This window comes from Acomys minous (assembly GCF_964271855.1).
Source record: "Acomys minous genome assembly, chromosome: 5".
In the NCBI taxonomy this organism is placed as follows: Eukaryota; Metazoa; Chordata; class Mammalia; order Rodentia; family Muridae; genus Acomys; species Acomys minous.
The window spans coordinates 45,728,686-45,750,742 of NC_140494.1; the positions used below are offsets into that span (position 1 = coordinate 45,728,686).

Below are 22,057 nucleotides of genomic sequence, written 5' to 3' on the forward strand. Positions count from 1 at the left end.
CCTAATGCTAACAGCAAGGCCACAAGGGAGGTGACTATTAGCCAGTCTAATTGATAGAGGAGGAACTGAGGCGGCCGATTGTGGGAAGATCCTGCTGTTTGAGGTTGCAGTTCACCATGTCTGGAAAACCTCTCCAAGCTTGGTGCTAGATGGAGGATTCCCTTCCTGACCAGCAGGACCTCCTACTGTCTGCCTGATCTCATCTGGAGAGTGTCCTTAGGCACAAATGCCTCTAACCATATCTAGAATATGACCTTTGACACAGTTCCCTGCTAACACTCTCCCCACTGCTGCCCACAGGACAATCAGTTACTGTGTTCCCCTTCATCTGATAGGACCATGCTGCTAATGCAAACAAAGCATTGCTGACACTCTTAGCCCCATCTGATCATGTCCATCTACCCAAGGACCCCCTCCACTCGCTCCCCAAGATCTATATAGTCTTTGTTCACCTTAAATAAAGTTGAGCAGTCTTGCCAAAGCTGGTTGCAGAAAGTTTTACTCATACGTGCAGGGCCATCCAAATCCCTTGTTCATTGCTTCTTCTCCCTTGTCCCTGGAAACTGGGGACCAGTGGCCAAAGACCCACACAGCAAGGGAAGACCACAGGGGATGGTGGATGACCTGTGGGATCTTCAGAACCTGGGAGCACAGGAGTTAAATTTAGGGAGATGTGACCAAGGCTCTGCTTTTTTTTCCTTTATATCATCACTGTCCTTCTAAGGCAGGGACCATTGCAGAGAGCTGCACAGCCCTGGGTCCACCTGTCTCAAGATTCCTTGTTAAGAGAGAGAAGCACATGACTTACGTTTGACCCTACAGGTCACACCTGTTTCCTATACTTGTAGTCTCAAACATCCTCAGGGACAATGGGCATTTTGAAAGTGACCTCATCTTAGTACTTGAGTGGTTCAGTCCTCTGGTGAGGGCTGATACATTGTAGATGTGGGTCAAGGATCATCTCAACATCAAAGGAAGGAAGAGCCATCTAAGGCTGGGGGCAGCAATGAATGTTGCAATTACAAATGGTGGTCCCCACAAGAGGATTCCACTGGTGTCCTACTCCAACAGGCTCAGCCTGCCTCCTAGCATGTTTCAAACTGGGAAAACAAACTTTGCCCAGAGGTATCACTTGAATAAAAGTATCAAAGGCACAGACTGGCTTTGAGAGCATCTCTCAGTAGATGCTGTGCTCAGTCCTTCTCACTCAGTCTGTTCCTATCACACAGTGTGGGGCTGGATTTTCCCTGTATCTGCATCTGTCTTTTGCTAGGATGACCTGGTGTGTTTCACTGACTAGACTTGCAAAAGTTTGGAAGTCGATGAATGTTTAGTCTAGTGGGAGGTATACGTGGACCAAAGAGGATGATGTGGAGAGAGAGCCCTTGCTTAGTAGCAAGGATGCAGTGAGCTGGCATGAGTCTGTCTCCCACATGAAACAATTGCAGGGGATCATTTTCCCTCATCACAGCTGCCAGGGTTCTTTCCTGGGCTGAGGAGTGACCCTCCCTTCATTTCCAGTTGCCTTCTCCTTCCCTGATGCTCCTGGTACATGAGTTGTGGACATATTACTGTCAGAGTCTCTGCTGGCCCTGACAGCCCATTATTAAAGGTGAGCTTGCCCACTCAGCCTCAATGGACAAACTGAAAATGCACATAATGGTAAAAAGTGGATAAAAGAGATTTATTCAGGCAGCCACGTTGAGGAGAGGAAGAAAGAGGTGTCATGACCCCTCACATTCCTCCTCTGTGGGCCTGGCATGAGTTTTAGGTTTAAGTAGGAAACAAGAGGTATGCATAGCTCAGTGGTTCTGGTCAGGATGTGCCCCCAACCATCACTGATTCAGCTTCACTATCCTGAGAGGTGGATTGATGGTTTTTGTCTCTTCCAGGGAGTCATTTCAGGTCCTTGGGGCCTTTGATTCATTGATCTGCTAACCAAAGGGAGAGTCCCTATAACATATCTTTACTCTAGTCACATTCAGCATGGGCTCTTAGTGGGCTCAGAGCTGCAATCCTACAATGAGGGCTTAATTCCAAAGTAAACATGAGCTGCAGAGAGTTCCTGGGCTTGTCCAGCAGCATAATCTTTATTCTTTGCTTCACTTGCCTAGAGTTACGGAGCATTTACCATATACAAAACACAGGGGATCCAAGCATGGAGGCTTTCTTCCTGAGAGACAATGCAAACAGCTTGAGCATCCCTCTAGAATTTTATTTGAAAGTCTTATTCAGTGTGTCTGAAGTCCCGGCATCATTTTTGTATTGAAGCTCAAAGACAAGATGTCACATTCCCATCCCCCACAGGAGCACTTGAAGACTGGCATCAAGGAACGTTCTCATGAGATGTGAGCAGCGGGAGAATCAATTCTCAAACCCACACGTAGTCAGGACCCTCCTGCATCAGCTGATGTCAGGCCCTGGCCTGGGTAGGCTAGCCACTGAAGGTGTACTCCAGCTTGGCCACAGTATCTCTGGGATCCTTGTCTTCCTTGTGCCAGGAGCCCCACATGGTAGGGAAAGGAGGACTCCCTGTACCCTTCAAGAGCCTCCCAGGGGGCTGGGATCAAAGGTGATATTTTCTTCATCTCAGTATTTTCCCTTGTCTGCTGCAAACCTTAATTTAATTAGCAGCATAAACTTTGTAAAGACATCATTGGTTTAACTGGTGCATCTCTTTTAGTTCTAAATAACTTGGACCAAATAGGGGAGAGCTGTAAATGAAAATTATAGACTATGTAATACTTGTATCTTATGACTATTTCTGGTGGTACTCACCCAAATTTGCATGCCTGTCATGCTTTGATGAGAAATGAGTAACAGTGGGAAATATTTTGGATTCAACTATTGACTTGTGTTCCAGAAAGGCATGCTTCCCAGATTCTTTGATGCTTGAAAAGATAGTATTCTTGGAAGGAGCATGCTAACCTTGTGATGTAGTTCTTAAATCAGGCATTTATAAGTAGTAAAGCATTCAATCATTAAAGAAGTCTATGACACAGGTGTTTCTTTTTCTTTTTTAAAACGACTTATTTATTTATTATGTATACAGTGTTCTGCCTGCAGTAATGCCTGTACACCAGAAGAGGACACCAGATCTCATTATAGATGGTTGTGAGTCATCATGTGGTTGCTGGGAATTGAACTCATAACCTTTGGAAGAGCAGCCAGTGCTCTTAACCTCTGAGCCACCTCTCCAGCCCCCAACCCAGGTGTTTCTTTTCTAGGTCAGAAAAGAAATCAAGTGGATTTTCCCGTGGTCACATGACCTAGCTTTTAATCTGTGAGAACAGAGGCCAACCCCTGGTGTGGTTCAGTGGCTCCTGGTGCCTTCTGACCTTGGGCAAGCCATCCAGGCTCCTTCTCTTTACTCAGGAACTGAGGAAAAGTTATCCTGCAATTTACTGTCTCTGAAAAACCTCACCCCAAGCTTGCCTTCAAGCTTTTGCCTTCACTCTTACAAAAAGGTGTGTGTGTGTTGTGTGCGTACTGTGTATAGTGTGTTATGTGTTTCTTGTAAATACTTCCCGGTGTACACGTGTCATACTTACTTTTTTTATTGTTGTGTTAAGACACCATGACCATGGCAACTTATAAGAGGAATTTATTGGGAAACATGTTTTCAGAGGGTGAGCCCATGACCATCATGGTGGGGATCATGGCAGCGGGCAGGCAGGCATGGCACTGAGGAGAATCTGAGAGCTTATATACTGAGACAATAACCATGAGGCAGAGAGAAAGAGAAAGGGGGTGTGGGAGACATTTTGTATCCATCCATCTTCCCAGGGTCTGCATTCACTGCAGAGAGAGATCTGCCGTAAGCATTTGTGGAGATGGAGACATTGCTGGGCCAGATTTCATTGGCCCTGACCAACATCTTGTAAAACCTATGTTTGTAGCTGTAGATGTGGACAGTATTTTGGGTTGGTCACTTGAGTTCTCCAGATCCCATAATGAGTGGTTTCATGACTCTGGTAATAAATGACATGGTAAGACCATGAGCTAAAATTGGCGCTCACTGCTTGTATTTTTTCACTTTCATTTTCACCTTCTAACAACCGCCCCCCACCACCCGCCCCGGCTGAAATTTTGTACAACACTGCTAAAATAAATGGTAATTTGTGTGTTTTCTGTTATTTTCAATCAGAGCATGCACTAAAACAAGGCAATAAATGGGGAAAATGGTGCAGGAAGAAAGAGGGAGGAAGAGCAAAGAGGAAGAAGAGGAGGAAGAGGAGGAGGAAGGAGAGGAGGAGGAAGGAGAAAGAAGAAGAGGAGGAAGTAGAGGGGGAAGGATGAAGAAGAGGAAAAGGAAGAAGCAGAGAAAAAGCATGTTCTACATTAGTAAAACTTCTACCGTATAGGTCAATCAATACCTGCTACCTACCCTCACACAGAGGCCAATTCTAATACCCTAGGCTCTCCTAGAATAGTCTGCATTGATTCATCCTAAAATGACCCCTCACTGGGCCTTTTTCTTTTAGTAGTCTGCTATGTACAATCCCCTGACTTGGCCCGAGTTTTTGAAATCAATGGACTGTGTATTTCCCTCTCTCTGCCTTTTACCATCCCCACCGCTGCCGTCATTTCTTCAGCTGGGAAATTTCTCAGCTTCTTACGGGAATTTGCTGCATGAGGTTAAAACCCCAACATGCAAAATGGGATCTTGACATAAATAATCAGCTTTGTTTTTAGAACCACATCCAGGACACGTTACAATGAAATAGATTGCCTGGTAATGAGACTCCTAATGATTTCTCTGAAATCTTAATTGAAATGATTGCTCTAGAGGAGTTTTGCCAGGCGAATAGCATGTAATTTGTAATAAAAACTGTTTCAGTGTTGGTTGAAACATGAGAACAAACATTGTGGAAACAGGGAACGTGTTCTAGCTTGCAACAAATGGCTAATTTTTTCCACTTCCTTTTTACCCTTCCCCTCCCTCCCTCCCTCCCTCCCTCCCTCCCTCCTCCCTCCCTCCTTCCTTCCTCCCTCCCTCCTTCCCTTCCCCCTCTTTCCATCCATTTCTTCCTTTCCATGTCTACTAAACACAGTTATCACAGTGAGTGGATGGTTGATGGTTGTTCAAACTGAGACCATCAGTATGTTCCTTCATTCTGTTGTATATGCTTGACTCTTTCAATAATAATATCAACGACAAATTTTTCAGGGTCATAAGTTGGCTGTAGTGGCTCAAGGTGACCTGCATTCCCTCTGAAAGCTAGCATGGACATGTATCATGCATAGAGATAAAAATAACCTACTGTGATTCCTGGAGGTCAGAGCTGTCTTAGAACTCTGGAGCCCCTCCCCCCTCTCAGTTACACAGAGCCATCTGCTGGGTGGGACCCCCTCCAAATTTAGATAGATTTTCTTATTTGGACAAATCTTTGCTGCACCCCCCCCAAATAAAGCTTATATCTTTTTAAACCTGGGGGGCAAGGTTGCTTCAAAAGGGGGAAAATAAAGAAGAAAAAAAGACAAAGCAAAAGACAGCCAAGAGGAATGATCAATTTATTACAGTGTTAGTGGCGCTAACACAGAGAGGCTGTTCTCAACTTTAAAGAGCCACCCAAGAGTGCTGAACAGAATGGAGGAATGGCTTCTGATTTAAAAGCATTTTCCTTGGAGACTCTTTTACAAAGCCTTTTCCTGGAACCTTCAAACCACTCTCACAGATTGTTTTACCATGTCCCAGGCCTAGCAGGGCCCAGACATGGCAGGAGTATAGGATGATTGGGAAAATCTGTGACACACAGTTAGTGGCTGGGTGAGCGAGACAGTTCTCAAATAGAAATCTGACCAAAGAGACAGTTCAAGAGACGGAAGAATAGGCTGAAAAGCAGTGATCCTGGAGTGACTCATGTAGCTGCTGCATGCTTCCTGCCTTACCCAGGGCTGTGGGCACAGTTTGAGGCTTTTGGATGTTGAAACGCCTAGGCTCTGCTCTTTGTGGGAGAGCCTTGTCCTACCTATTCCAAATAAACAGCATGTCCAACCACACTCCGACAAACTCTTCTGTTTTGGATTTTCCAGGGAAAAGAAAAATGTAATTTAGGCAGATTATTTACATCTCCAAGCTTACAAGGGTAAAGCTTCCTAGGGCAGCTAATTCTCCTATGAGGTTTGGCAGCTCCAGGCCACCAGCAGTGGGGCTCAGCACTCCTTCCTTCTTCCCCTGAGCCTGTGGCCCCTACATTCCTCTTCCACCTTGGTGCCCACCCACGGGCCCTGGAGTGCTGCAGTGTCCTGGCATCTCAAGAGGCAGGGAAACAACAGGAGTTTTGAGGGACCCTGGGGGCTGGTGAGTTAGTTGCACTGGGCCTGCGCACTCCTCCCCTCCCCTAGAGTCACCAGAGTTCCTGCCACCCTTTAGCTGTCATGCACTCCACTCTGCTTTCCTTGGGTCTTTCCTGGTGACTTCTGGTACTCTTCCTCAGAGCCGTCTGTCTGGGGTTTTTGTTCTTTGGGGGAGTAATCCCCTTTCTGTCCCCATTCTCACTGAAGTTCCTTCTGTGGCCTCTCATTTTTTCCTCTGGCCAAATTTCCACTGTTGGGCTGGGTATGTGCAATACAGCAACAACCTGAGGTCACTTCCTGTTGATTATGTGCCTTGATTGGGGTGATGTATATGCCCTCTTGGGTTTTTCATGCTTTGGGACTTTTCTTGTATCTCTTCACCCTTGCTTCTTCGTGTGAGGTTCAGGTGATGAGTTCTTGTCACCTCCAGTTCAATTAAGGTGTGTGTGTGAATGTGTGTGTGTGTGTGTGTGTGTGAAGGTGTGTGTGTGAATGTGCATGCATGCGTGTGTGTGCATGTGTGTACTCACTAAATACTCTGGCTATCACAGCTGAGGCTTGAGCCCCAATTTTGATTTTGTATAGCTTTGGATTATTTCCTAAATGTCTTTAGGCTTGCTGGCTCTTCCCTGAAATGTGGTTCATAGAAACTTCCTACCACACAGTATTCAGAGGATTACATGATAAGATACATGTGAAACATGTGCCATGTGTTGGGCCTAACTCAAGCCATGCTGACTATTATCATGCTGGGTCGGCTCGCCTCCCTTGCTAGTTCATATCTGAGGACTCTCCTATGTTCTTTGGATCTACACATCCATCTTTATAATGTTTTAAACATTTAATTATGTTAGTGTGTGTGCGTGTGCGTGCGTGTGCATGTGCGTGTGTGTGTGTGTGTGTGTGTGTGTGTGTGTGTGTGTGTGTGTGTGTGCGCTATGGTGGCCATGTGAAAGCCAGAGGACAACTTGCAGGAGTTACCCTCTTCCTGCATGCAAGTCTGGGGATCAAACTCAAGTTGTCAGGCTGGGTGGCAAAAGCCTTTACCTGTGTGCCATCTGGATGAGCCCCCACAACCCAACCGTCCCTCATGAGGGTTTCTGCCTTCTGTAGTCCCTGGACATGCAGCTCCCATACATGCAGCCCCCATACAACTGCCTAACTCCAGACCACAGGTTTCTTGTCTCATCTCTTCACCCTGCTGGTAGCACTTCTTTCCTATTCCTTGCATCCTTATCTTCCTGTGGCCTCATCCTGCATCATCAATCTTGTCAGGCAGTTTGCTTTCACTGAGACCAACAGAGGCTGGGATGTGTCTGTGACTCATCTCGCCTTGCTGTCTCATCCATTCTGTGCTTATATTTCCAGTAATTGCTCCATTATGTGGGATTGGCGTATGGGGCTGAACCTCCCCCTAACCACCTTTCTAACCCCCTGAGCTCAATGACATGTGAAGAATTTGATCTTCTCCCACTCATCAGGAGAGTAGACCCTAGGCCACGAATGCCTTTGATCACTAAGGATGAGTTGTGCAGGATACACGCTTGGTGGAGGAGGCGAGATAACACTTTTTCATAGAGATTTTTACTGTCTGAATTGTGTGTTAAGTTTTGATGAGAAATGGTAGAGGCCCCAGGAGCTATGGGGAAACTCAGCATGGGTTTGGATTTCTATGATTTTCTTCAAAAATTCTCCTGAATTATACTCAGTACTTTTAGAAATGCTGCAGAAACCCACAAGGCCAAGGGACTCTGCTGTCTGCAGAGGCTGTTATGAGGGCTGCTGTTCTAGTTAGGGTCAAACCCCGAGAGAGAGAGAGAGAGAGAGAGAGAGAGAGAGAGAGAGAGAGAGAGAGAGAGAGGGAGGGAGAGAGGGAGAGGAGAGAGAGAGAGAGAGAGAGAGAGAGAGAGAGAGAGAGAGAGAGAGAGGAGAGAGGGAGGGAGGGAGGGAGAGAGATTGGCAGAGGAAAAGCCAAGCTTTAGCTCAGAAGGCTCAGAGATAAGTCTAAACAAAGCAGCTATTGACTTTGCCATCTCAGGGACAGGTGGAGCCAGGACATTAGGGAGAAGACATGGCTCTGCTTGTGGCTGCTCATTCCCATGGCTCTGAAGGGTGGGTGGCGATTCCACAGAATGAGAGGTTCATGTAGGCAGCGGGACATGAGAGCATGACAGAGTTCCTGGACTGTTCTGTTTGAGCTTTATGAATTCTCAGAAACCAGAGACATGTCTAAGCTATATACTGAAATGCATTCTAGGAAATACGTACCTTGTTGGGACGGTGGATTTGTCCCTGTGTGAGCACCATAGAGGCACATCTACAAACCTGGACGATACAGTCTGTTTCACACATATACAACCTTCAGCTTTTAGGCTACAACTGTGATGCACCTAACTGCCACAAGATATGAGCAACTCCTACACAATGGCACGTGTGGGTCTCGGAGGATAGACGAACGACACCAGGCAAAGGAACATGTCAGCTCCACTGAATCTTACGGGGTCACTGTTACATCCGCCTGCCATGCATCACCGACCAAAGTCTCCATGTGGCATGGTACCAGGCACAAAAGATCTCTTAAAGGCAGCTCCATATTGGCTGTCATTTGGGAGCACTTATTCCTTCTTATAAGTGGTATTTAAGAAGAGAAGGTAGTTGTATGATACAGGTAGCTCGGGATCCTGTCTCCTGAGCTCTCGTCACCCACTGTAAGGCTGTGTGACTTGAGACAGGAAACCCAAAGCTCCTTCGCACTCTTTTGTCTTTTTCCCTTCTCCCTTCCTCTCACTTTTCCTCCCTCCCTCCCTTCTTCTCTCCCTTTTTCATGTATAACAGTTTGAACCTGGAACCACACACTTGCAGGGCACTACTCTGCCTATGTTCCCAGTCTAAATTCCTTTCATCTTTCCCTTTTAGCTGTCGTGAAGAACAGGAAAAACATTATGGAAAATACATTGAGTGACTCAGGAGAACAAAGTGGGGGCTGGAGAGATGGCTCAACAGTTAAGAGCACTGTCTGCTCTTCCAGAGGACCTGGGTTCAATTCCCAGCACTTACAACTGTCTGTAGCTCTGAGATCTGAGTGTGAAGATTCTTCTGATCTGAGATCTGAAGATTCACACAGACATACGAGCAGGCTAAATACCAATGCACATAAAATTAAAAAAAAAAGCAAATATGAGATAAATATTGTTTAAAAAAGAGAGAGAGAACACAGTCATTTAAAACACCCATGCGACCGTAGTTTTTAGGTCTTTAAGGAGATCTACAAAGTAACACATATGGTTCCAGAAATCACCAAAGCTGTTCACTTGGACAGGACTGAAAACAATGCTTTATTATAAAAAAAAACAGTTGGGATTGGAGAGAGAAAAGGGGAGACAGGGACATAAGCACTGAGAAAATTTCCCAGGACCTCCTGGTAGTTAAGTGTCTCTTCAAAGGAATCCTTGACTCTATTGACTTTTTCTGGCTTTGGTGACAGTGTCCTCAGGCTGCCAGAACAAATACCACAAGCGGGGTGGCTTGGACAGCACCACCCCATGTCCCCACAGTTGTAGCAGCTAGGAGTCTGGAATTACAGCCTGGGAAGGGCTGGTTCCGGATGCGTCTGACAGTACCAGCTCAGCGCTTTACTCCTGTCACCAGTCCTTAGTGACTCTGTTTTACACACATGCCATGCCAGTCTCTGTCTCTGTCACTCCATGGCATGTCCTTCTGTATCTCCAAACGTCCTCTGCTCAGAAAGACGGCAGGCGCAAGGGACCAGGCCTCTCCCTGATGAACTACTTTTAACGTGGTTACATCTGCCAAGACCCTCTTTCCAACTAACATCATAGGCACAAAACGGGGCAGGGGGGATGTTGATACAGTTCAGAACACTCTCCCATGCACAGCTCTGACCAAGTGAACTGCAACGTTCCCTTGGACTCTGGCATGGGGGGGATTTCTGTGTGAACAATGCTTCTGATGGCAGGGAACCCAAGGTGCAGCAAGCTTTGCTGTACCCTCAAGTACACACAGGCAGAGCTTTGTATGAAATTTCTGACTGGCTTTCTGTGCGTCTTGTCCTGCTCCTTGGGTGTTCAACTCCTGGTCTAGGAATTTATTTTTTAGTTTAATGAACAACTTTATGTTTTGAAAATAACTAATGAAAAATAAATCAACCGCTTTGGATTGTATCAGACCATGAGTTTCTGGTCTCTGGCGCTCTCTTCATTTTTCTTCGCATCAATCTGCTTCAGCTAGAAGGAAAGTGACTATTTTACCTTTTTTTTTTCATCACAGCAACCCCTTCCACAAGTAGGTTATGTTCTCACTCAGCTGGGGATATGTGACACATTGTGAAGTTAAACATCTGCTATTCTTCAATCTTACTTTAAAAAATTTTTTTTTTATTAATTTGTTCATATTACATCTTGATTGTTAGCCCTTCCCCTGTTTCCTCCCATTCTTCCCTCCCTCCCACTTCCCCCCTTCTCCCCTCCCCTATGTCTATGATTGAGGGAGACCTCCTCCCCCTATATATGTTCTTAGAATATAGAGTCTCTTCTTGGTAACTTTCTATCCTTCCTCTGAGTGCCGCCAGGCCTCCCCATCCAGGGGACGTGGTCAGAAAAGGGGCACCAGATTTCCTGTGAGAGTCCCATCTCAGTCTCCACTCAATGGTGGAGAATATCATGTTCGTTGGCTAGGTCTTAGTAGGGATTCGAAGTTTACTGCCTATATTCTCCTTGGCTGGTGCCTTAGTTTGAGGAGGACCCCAGGACCCAGATCTGCCTGTCATAAAGTTCTTCTTGTAGGTTTCCAGGACCCTATTGGTCCTACTATTTCCCCATTCTTCCATGCTACTCTCGCCTAAAGTCTCAATAGGATGTTCTCTCCTCTGACCCTCAATTTTACTTTAAAAAAAAAAAGAATATTTATTTGTTTGTTTTAATTTTTAATTATTTATTTATTCAGTATTCTGCCTGCATGACAGAAGAGGACACCAGATCTCATGTATAGATGCATATAAGCCACCATATCATTGCTGGGAATTGAACTTAGGACTTTTGGAAGAACAGCCAGTGCTTTTAACCTCTGAAACATCCCTCCAACCTCCAATCTTATTTTGAAGTGTCTGTGAGATATGGTGGTGGTGGTGTGTGTGTGTGTGTGTGTGTGTGTGTGTGTGTGTGTGTGTGTGTGTGTGTGTGTGTAAGCAGAGTACAATGTTTTCATCTGGGCAGAGCCAAGAAATCTGACATTTATAAGACCCTCATGTTATTTTGGGCACATTCTTGGGCTGGTTTGGGTTTCCTAAGCACATGCTCATTGACCTTAGTTTGGGGCCAATTCTGCACAGTTGAGTCAGCTACTTTGTAGCTACTGTGGCCAGAAATTGAGATTTTTTTTCCTCAGGAGGACCTTGTGAAACCATTTTGCTGTGCTATATCTGAGAAACAATAACATTTCATTTTTCATAAACAGTCCCCTTTTGGCATGTTAATAAAATGACCTGTGTACCCAAATTAGGGATTTTGAGTTTGTTCTGGAACCTCTCCTCCCCCCCCTCCCCCCTTTCTCTCCCTCCCTCTCTCCTCTCTCTCTCTCTCTCTCTCTCTCTCTCTCTCTCTCTCTCTCCCTTTCTCTCTCTTCCTCTCTCCCTCCCTCTTTCTCTCTCTCTCCTCTGCTCCTCCTCTCTGTATATACCTCCCTCGCTCTCCCTCTCTCCTCTCTCCCTCCCTCCCTCCCTCCTTCCCTGTTTCCTTCCTTTGACTACAGTGCTCCCTAGTGGGTACTTTGTAATACTCACGGTTGTTCTGGCTGATGAGTTTTGTCAAGGTTTCCTTCAAAGGTCTTTGCGAAGCCATGGGGGCAGATACTTCATAAACAATCCAAAAAGAAAGGGAGGATTTTTGCTTTATTTTTTTTAATGTGGGGTTTAACATGTTAGCTATTTCTTTTCATTTGACCATGTAATTAAGAAGAGTGTCTCCTGAGCTGACAACCTATATGGATGAGCAATTGGGAAAAGACCCTGAGGTTCTGGTGTGGTATGTAGATGCCTTTTTGAAACCAGAGCTCAGGGGTACATCGTGTATAAGATGGTGCTCTAAGAGAAATATCCTCCAGAGTTATAGAACTTGTTTCCTAGTGGCCTTGGCTTTTGAGACCCTAGGAAGTTGGGAGATTGCTTCGTTAGCACCACCTCCCCCCGCCCCCCACCACAGCACAGAGCCTAATACGAATACCTACAGACAGCTGAAATGTGTCCCACATTCAGCACCTCAGAGGGAAGATCACAGCCTCTGAGGAAGGAAATATACAGATACCCAGATCCACTGACTTAAAGCTAGAAAGGTGGAATTTCCCCGCGTTACAAAGTTGATAATTAGACTCCAAGAGGCAAAGAACAATCGGAGGTCCACTGAGACTCCCAGGAGTATGAGCCCTGCCATACCGGGCATGGGTACATGTCTCAGAAGGAGGGTGGGGTGACCTGGGACTCCATGCTTATCACACCTGACCCTAGCATAATGTCACACTGACCCTCACAGGACAACGGCATTGGTGCCCTTACCTGTTGTGAGCTGGAAAACAGCCAGCAAGTCTCTTTCTGGGAATCTTTGCTGGACTTGGACCCACTATCTTGTTGGTCAAGCCTTCTTTTCCTCAGGCTCACACTCTCCATTGCCCCATTTAAGGTTTCATTGGGGCGTGGAGATGGCTCAGGGCACTAAGTGCTCACTGCATCGTATAAGGACCTGAGATCAGATGCCCGGGGTCAATGAAAAGTAAGGTATCTGCAACCACACTGCATCTAGGGCATGAAGCAAAGCTGAGACTGGAGGATTCCCAGGAGCCTGCAGGCCACTTGGCTTTTTGGTGTATGCAACAGGGGACAAGAAGAGACTCTGACTCAGAGAAGGGAGGAGGGAGGATTGCCACTTGGCATAGTCCTCGCTGACTTATACATATACACATGCTTCCCTCAGGTACACAAACATGCACACACATGTCCACACACATCACTCACACACATGTGCACACTCAAGATAAAAATATAGGTTTAATCTTAAATATATTTGGCTTTTTGCTAGACTCAATGTCTTTAAAAAATTTTTTTTTTAATTTTTACATGTTTTGTTTCAGCCAGGCTACAGCACTCTATGGCCAACACAGTGAATAAAGCTTTTGCGGCTTATGTGTTTCTATCGTGTGTGCATGCAGCTGCTGTCTTTAAGTTTGCTCTTTTGTCTCATGAACTTCTGGATTAGTTCTTACTAATGTGCCTATTGGCTTTGGATGGTGTGGAGAGTTGCATGGTGACCCTTTCTCCAAAGATGTGTCCCCAATCTAAGCTCTAGACATGTCCATATTTGCAGACATTATGAGTTAACAATCTCTCTGGCTAGGGGAAATTACTGATCAGTTGTGCGAATCCTAAATCTATGACGGGTACCCTCATAAAAGGCACATGTGTGGTGTGAAGGAAGAGGAAGAGATTGGCTGGGTGTGGCCAGGAGCCAAGAAATGCTGACAGCTACTGAGAAAGCTGATGCCTGGCAGCAGCTAACAAAGGCAAGGAGACGTGGTCCCCAGCACAGCCCTGCTCAGACCCTGGCTTATAGCCTCCAGGCCAGGAAGAGCACACATTTTGGCTGCTTTGAGCAGTCAAGCCACAGTAACTTGTTATGGCAGCCACAGAAAGCTGTAGCAGTCTTCTGTATTCTGAGACTGTGTTCTACAGATTACCTGACATATGACAGTCAGTCATGATTTCCTGATTTAATGTTATTTCCAACTGCCAACATTAGAAAATTATTACGTGAGCATGTATGTGTGTGTATGACACACATACATGTGAAATTCAGAGAAACTTGCAGGGATCAGACATTTTGTTTTATATGTGGGTCCTGGGGGATGGAACTCACGTCATCAAACTTGGTGGCGGCAAATGCCTTTATCCACTGAGCCATCTTGCTGCCCCAAGCCTTTTTTTTTTTTCTGACATCTTGAGTCATTAACCTCAGCCAGGCTGTGCATTCTACTCACTGCATTTTATTTGTGGAGCTCCAGTCACACAAGTGGATGGCGTGCCAGATATCTCTGCCAATCCGTGTCTAGCACTGGAGACCTGTATGGTTTTATTAGGCATCTGAAAAGAAATGGATTTATTTTAGCTTCACACGTTTTGGAACAAAGTGCTTAGGGAATGTGAAGAATGTACAGAGTGGAACTGTTTGACGAATTAAAGGGAATAAAGAGCCAAGTGGCGCTTTTGAGCAACCACACTGACATACTTTTAAAACACTGTTCATATGACATACTTTATTTCCAACCTACAGCCACTAAACATGCTTTGTAAGTTCACACTGTACAGTTCTCATGTTTGAAATAAGACATGAGGCGAGGATTAGACACAGGGCAAGGGAGCTGTCTGACTAGCTTGTGACCCTTCCAGTATGTTCTGGGAAGGAATCTTTGAAGCCAGAATGGAGGAGAAGAAAGGGAAGAAGGAAAAGAAGGGGGAGAAGCAGGAGGGGGAGGAGGAAGGGGAAGAAGGGGAGGAGGAGGAAGAGGCACGAAAGCAGAAAAGGGGTGGAGGAGGGGAAGATGAGAAAGAGGATGATGCTAATGCTGGTGATAAAGTGGAAGAGGAGGAAAAAGAGGAGGAGGAGGAGGAGGAGGAGGAGGAGAGAATGACGGCAGTGGTGGAGAAGTACTCAAACGGATGCTTTTGGTCTCTGCGCTCCTGAGGGTTGGAGCTGGGGTTGGCACTGTCTATAGGTCTCTCTGAGGCTGGAAAGGCAAGGAGGCAGATCTTCGATGCTGTTAGTGTGTCGTTTGGAGGGAGCCTTTCTGGGTTGGGATCCAGCTTTGCTAATTGGGGGTGGACAAGTTCTTTATCTTCTCTTGGTCTTCATTTCTGTGCCTATGAAATGCCTGTAATAAGTTTATTTTCATAAGGCATTGTGGCCACGATTGAGAGAGATGGCGTCAGTAAAGTTCTGAGGATGATTCCTGGATATCGGAGCTACTGTAGAAGTACCAACTGTCACCCACATATTTATGCTTTAAATATCTACTTAGTATGAGACTCCTCAAAATCAAGAAGCTGAACTTTTGTAATTTAGGTTATTTCCTCTGACTATGAGCATCAAGGCAGCACTTACATCTATGCAACCCTGAAAGTAGAGTTTCAGACAGAATTGTGTTGTGTAGGAGAGAGCGCAAAGAATGCACAAAGCTGCTATTAATTTGTGTGTGTGTGTGTGTGTGTGTGTGTGTGTGTGTGTGTGTGTGTGTGTGATCTGTCGCTACACTCACAGGGTCAACAAGTTAAAGCAACTTCCCCGTCTCATTCTTGGATTCATTGGAGAATTACTAGATTTATTCCATGATTTCAATTCAGACCCAAATTGATTAATCTCATTTAGTTCATTACATGCTGGCACCATTGGAAATATTTGTGGGATTTGTCCCTATGACTCAGTGTCTTTCCTCTTGGAGAATTTTGGGCATAGCATCTTGGAGCTTCCAAATTTTGTGAGAGTCTGTCCCGAGGCTCTGTTGTTTTAGCACCATGCCAGTGGAACAAAACAAAACAAAACAAAAACCTTTACAAGTGTGTAAAGACTATTATGCTTATACAATGCTATATTAGAAGCTTTTTGAAAAAATGAGTTACAAGGGGAAGTAAGATTTCTTTTCAGAGGTATCGCAAATTAATCACAGTGTTTGCCTAGGTCATCAGATGCCATGCAATTACACAGTGTGCACTTCGAGCAGTGTTTCTCTTTCACAGTGGGTCCAAATCCCATTAAGGTGCATTTTGCTGTAATTAAAATTCGTTTGAGGAGTTGGAGAGGTGGCTCACTGGCTAAGAGCTCTGGTTGCTGTCTTAGAGGCTACAGGCTTGATTCTCAGCACCCACACGGAGGCTCACAACTGTCTCTACCTCCAGTGTCAGGGGATTTAACAACCTCTTCAAGGCCTCTGTTGGTACCAAGCATCCATAGGGTGCACAGATATGCATTCAGGAAAAACATCCATACACCTAAAAATAAAGATAAATAAATATTGTTTTAATTAAAACTTGTCTGATGGAGCCGGGTGGTGGTGGCGCATGCCTTTAATCCCAGCACTCGGGAGGCAGAGGCAGGTGGATCGCTGTGAGTTCAAGGTCAGCCTGGTCTACAAAGCGAGGCCAGGACAGCCAAGGCTACACAGAGAGACCCTGTCTCTAAAAACCAAAAAGAAAAAAAAAACTTGTCTGATGGAGCTTATTGGTTTTGACTTATGCTGTAGTGAGTGCTCTGCCATTTTTTTCTTGACTGCTATTTGTCAGGGCTATACTGAATCTGCCATTACTTAACATTTTTTATTTGGGCTGGAGAGATGGCTCTGTAGTTAAGAGCTCTTGCTGGTCTCGAAGAGGGTCCAAGTTCAGTTCCCAGTACTCATATTAGGTGGCTAGCCTACCTGTAACTGTAGCTCTAGGATCCAATGCCTTCTTTTGGCTTTTGTAGGTACCTGCTCATATGTGGTCTATAATCTCCACCACCACACACATATAAAGGAATACAATCCAATAAGCTTTACAAATTTCATTAGTATATGAATTAGTAAATTATGGGTTTCATAATGACATTTCTGTGTGTGTCATATTCTCTCTTCTTTACTCTTTCCCTTCTCCTCTCTCCTAGTAGTCTCATTTTCTTCTGTAGTGTGTGTGTGTGTGTGTGTGTGTGTGTGTGTGTGTGTGTGTGTGTGTGTGTGTTTTGAACGGGGAGATGGGGGAAGGGAGAGAGAAAGATCTAGGTCCTGCATGTGAACGTTAACTTTCTGAGTCTGTCATCTTTAACAAGACATTCTTCAGTTCCACCCATTTTATTTCAAATGACATAACTTTGTTTTTCTTTATGGCCAAAATCACCTCCACTGTGTCTACATACCACATATTTATTTTGTGTGTTGGGGCTAGGGTGGGCACATGTGTCACCTTGTGCGTGTGGAGGTGAGAGAACAGCCTGAGAGAGTCAATCCTTTTCTTCTACCATGTGGGTCCCTGGTCTTTAGCTTTGATGGCAGAAGCCTTCACCTACTGAGCCGTTTTGCTGGCACTCCTCTGAATGGGGTGAGATGGACTCTCAATGTCCCACAGGAACCTACAGTTCCCTGATGACTAAAGATGATCTATCTATTGATTATATATTGAATCTGTCATTTCTTCCAGGACATTTGAAAGGCTATTTCTCTAGTGTCTGACTACTTTTAAGGTAAAATATGATGTCGGTGCCCTGTAACGTAGGACAGTACATGGGAAGTTGAGAGAGACCCACCATTCTAACCATGCCACTTTGGCACAATGCACACACTCCTTGGCCATCTAATACAGACTGAACACAGTGCCATTGTCTGCGTAGGATGCTGGAAATAGATACTTGTTGCTGCCCATTTTATATGCCACTGGCATAGACCTGCATCTCTATGGAGGCCAGACTTCCTAGAGTGCTCCTACACTTAAGCCAACTCAGAGGTCAGGTGATTAGATAGCTTCTCCACGACCCAAAGTGTACCCCAGCATCTAGACTGCAGTCTAAATGGACTATTCACCACACCCCTACCCCCAGGATGCTATATTTTTAATCTCTGTTGAATTCTTTCACCTGCCTTTGGCGTCCTCAAGTAGACAACCCTTCCTTCCTCAGGAAAGCCAGGCAGACTGTGTCTCCCTCCAGAGTTGTCCTCTGTAATGTCAAGACCCCAGTGAACACGCCTTTATCTTTTGGAAATTATACTATGTGGGCAATGAACCCAACTGCCTTTCATCTACTATTATCTGTGGCTTAAACTTTCATCATTCGTAGTCTATCTCCCCAGTTGGATTACAAAAATGCCACCAAAGAGCGTTATGTCTTATCATTTGTCTTAGTCGGTGTTCTATTGCTATGACCATGGCAACTCTTATAAAATCAAGCATTCAATTGGGGGCTTGCTTGCAGTTTCAGAGGTTTAGTCTTTTTTTTTTTTAATTAAAAAAATCATGGCATGTAATATGGCAGCACAGAAGCAGACATGGTACTAGAAAAGTAGCTAAGAGTTCTACATCCTGATCAGAAGGCAGCAGGAAAAGTGAGTCCCTGGGCCTGGCTTGCAACCCTAGTGACACACTTCTTCAATAAGGCCATACTTAACTGCAACAAAGCCACACCTCTTAATTCTTCCAAACAGTGACATTTCCTAAACAGTCAAATATATGAACCTCTGGGGGCCATTCTTATTCAAATCACCACACCATTCCTTCTTAAATGACTAGCCTCGGGGAGTCAAGGTTTGTCAAAGTAATGAACAATGTTTACAGAAAAGCTCAAATGCAAAGCAATGCTCTCTACTCGTTCTGTTCCATCTTTCTTTCCACCTCCCTTAGGACATTTCCCACCTAGTCTCAGCTGACACTCCTAGACAATTAATTCCCCTGTGCTCTATTTTTCCTTCCTCTAGTTATTGGGTTGTTGCCTGGACATCTAAGCAACTTCTGCTATGGGATAGGAGTCAGTTGTTCTCAGTTGGGCATGGTGACACATATCTGTAACACCAGCACTTGCTTGTCTTAGGTTACAGAGTGAGTTTGTGGCTGGCCTGAAATCTTGCCCCAACACATAAAAGTAAAATAAAGAAAGACCAGTGTGCTCTGATAGCTTCTCCTAGCTTCTCCTGTTTTCACCCTTGTTTTATTATGTCAGTATTTACGTTGCTAATGATTCAGTTCTCCCGAGTCAGGTAGATCATATAAACCAATTTCTTGTATAAACTTACAGTTTTACCTGAGATTGCTGCATCTTCTCATGTTTTGCTTATGAGTCTTAACCTTTAACCCTTGCATGATCTCTCCAGCCCACACTCTCCTCTGTTCTGCTGTCTCTGAGACTCACTTATACAAGTATATAGCATTTATTTTCCAAATGCATCAAACAGTCTTTAGGTTTGTTTATTTGTTGTTGTTAGGTGCCATAGCCTGGATCTAAGATGTCCCCTAAATGCCCGTGTTGACGTCTGAGTAATCAGCCTGTGGCATACTGGGAGGTGGCAGGACCGTTAAGAGTGAGGTCTAGTGGAGATCATGTGACCAGGAGACTGAGGGTACCAGCTCTTTCACTCCAGCCACTATGAGGCAACCAGCTTTCTCTATCACACTTCCTTCCTCTATGATGCACTGAGCCATCATGGGTTAGGTTGAAAGCTCTCAAACTGTGAGATTAAAAAAAAAAATCTATTCCCCCAACCCCCTTTTAACCCATCCTTCTCTTGAAATTGTCTATCCCAGGTATTTTGTAAAAAAAAAAAAAAAAAAAAAAAAAAGGAAAGCTGACCACTCCATGCAAGAGAAGAGATTGGCTTCACAGGTTGCACTGCTCTGCCTTTGCTGATGCCTGCTGAGTTTTCTCACATTGCTCTGTGGGGGGCAGTGCTCTTTGTGCACTGTCTCCTTCCTCTTGATTTTGTCTGTGTTGACCGAGACCTTAAAATGAAAAAAAAAAAAAAAAAAAAAAAAAAAAAAAAAGAAAGAAAGAAAGAAAGAAAGAAAGAAAGAAAAAGACTGAAGTGCCCTGTTTTCCCTTTCTTTTGGTGGGTGGATGATGGATGGGGTCTGGACTGGGACGGAATTGGTAGCCTACTCTTCCTACATTTGAGTTTGTCATTCTGATTCCCGATCCCTCGTCTCTGGAGGTTCTCACCATCTTCCCATTGTTATGGGGGTTCTGAGACCTCAGGATGGAGTGCTTTCTTAGGATATGTCCACTTGCTGTGCTTGATACTCCAGAGTGAGCAGCAACTCTGGGAAAACTTTTCTATGGCTTCTACTGTTTCTAGAATATCAGAACTGTTGGGTTTCAGGTTTTGGGCTGAGTTCCTTTTCACCCTTGTTTTCTATTTATCATTATAGTTGTTGGGTTGTCTAGGATTTCTTTCCATGTTAATGATCTAATTATCTGTCAAAGTTTATATGTTGATCATCCCATTTTAGCTCCCACATCTCCTTGCCCTCTAGCACTTGTTTCATGCCTTATTCTTCTTGTTTTATGAATGTAGCTCTTGTTTCTCTGGTATCTCTTCAGGCATTGATATATACCCAACCCTTGTGCTTCTAACTCCTTTGGAGGCAATACCCTCCCCCCCACCTTGCTCCAGTTTATTTTAGTTCATATTGCAAACTTTCTCATTCTTGTGTATTCATTAAGACTGATGTACTTAAGAGCAATTTGCAAGCTCTAAGTATGTGGGAACATAGGCTGCACCAGTTTTATGGAGGAAGTCAATTAACCCTTTCATTAGGGAAAGAGGTCTCCAGAGAAGACTCCAATCTGTTGTTGTGGAGGGTGTTGGTTCCTTTTCTCATTGCTATAAGAAAAGACTTGATAGTCTATGACCATTTCGTGGGGGATACAAAGGATGGGAAAAGAATGAATAAATTAATTAAATAAAAAAACACATATTAGCAAAAAAAAAAAAAAAAGACTCAACAAAATCACCCTAAGGACAATTTACTTTGGCATATAGTCTATCTGTACAGTCATGAGGCAGCTGGGCACAATGCATCTAGTTAGTAAGCAGAGAGATACAATGCTTGTGCTCAGATCACGCTTTTTGTCCCCTTTTATCCCACTCATGATTGTAGTCACAGTGTGGTGATGTCATCCACATTTAGAACGGGAGACTTCCATTTTCAATTAACCTGCTCTACAGACTTCCTTATAGATAGGTTTGTTACTATGTCTCTTAGATGATTCTAGATTTTTTTTTCATATTGACAGTATTAACCATCACAGAGACATCTTGTTCACTACAGCCTCTGGGGCTCAAATTGTAGCACATGCTATAAATGTCCTTCTGTCTCAGCTAAGTCTTTATTTTCAGGCCCATGTCTCACGCTCTCTCCTCTGGGCTCAGCAGTTACAGTTGCTCTGGTAAATCTGAACATGCACCTTCAGGTACATTTCCTCTCAGAGAGGAACTAGGTAACTGTACGGGTTTATCTCCGCTGAAAGGGTTGGGAGCACATGACTGCACAACCTAGGCCATTTCTTGCTTATAAGTCTTGGGGTGTGCAAGGGCTCTGTGGAGAAAAACAAGACAAAAACAAAAAACCAAGAAAACAAACAAACAAATAAAAAAGACATTCCAAGTCTTTGTGAAAGTAGTAGTGTGAAGGCATTTTGTTTCTTATTAAAGGTGTCAAGCAAGGACTTGTCTGGTCAGGTCCTAATCACAGTGCTCATTCTGGGTTGACAGAACCAGCGGGAACAGGCCAACAGCTGGGTCCGCCCTTTCACGTGCCAGCATTCAAGACTGAATTAAAAACAAGTAGATGCGAGGTCTTGCAAATATTTCAAAGGGACTTACAAATATTCTAATTTGACACCAAGCAGGCCTTACTTTGTCACGGTGCCCAAGCATGGGTCAGGAGTGTACAGTTTCCAGTGTCAGGTGCTGAGAATTCAGAGAGATAAATGGAGGAGGAAACTCATTCAGTGAGTTAAAGAGATTAAGATGCCTTTGGTTAAGGAATTTATTTTTATTCGTTGTGCTTAGTGAAGACTTGTAAGCCTCCTGAATAACAGGCCATTAAGGCAGGTGTTGTCATCAGGGAAGAGTGCTGCTTGCTCCATAAAGAATCTTGAGCAAAACATATCCAACAGATGGTATTTAATCACCTTCATTTATTACTGTTTTCTACACAGAGCATGTCTTTGCCTTTTTGTTGGTT

At 44.5% G+C, this 22,057-nt stretch overlaps 2 long non-coding RNA genes across 2 annotated transcripts in view; both read right to left on the bottom strand.

Annotated features, from left to right (window-relative positions):
- LOC311597400 overlaps positions 1-22,057 on the bottom strand; it is an 81,093-nt gene that overhangs the window by 45,724 nt on the left and 13,312 nt on the right. The gene's annotated exons all lie outside the window — the stretch shown is intronic.
- LOC311598687 lies at positions 9,607-12,999 on the bottom strand. Its single transcript, XR_014779627.1, has 3 exons — positions 12,866-12,999; positions 12,098-12,166; positions 9,607-10,544 (listed from the first exon to the last, which is right to left on the bottom strand). It is a non-coding gene; the product is annotated as an uncharacterized lncRNA (long non-coding RNA).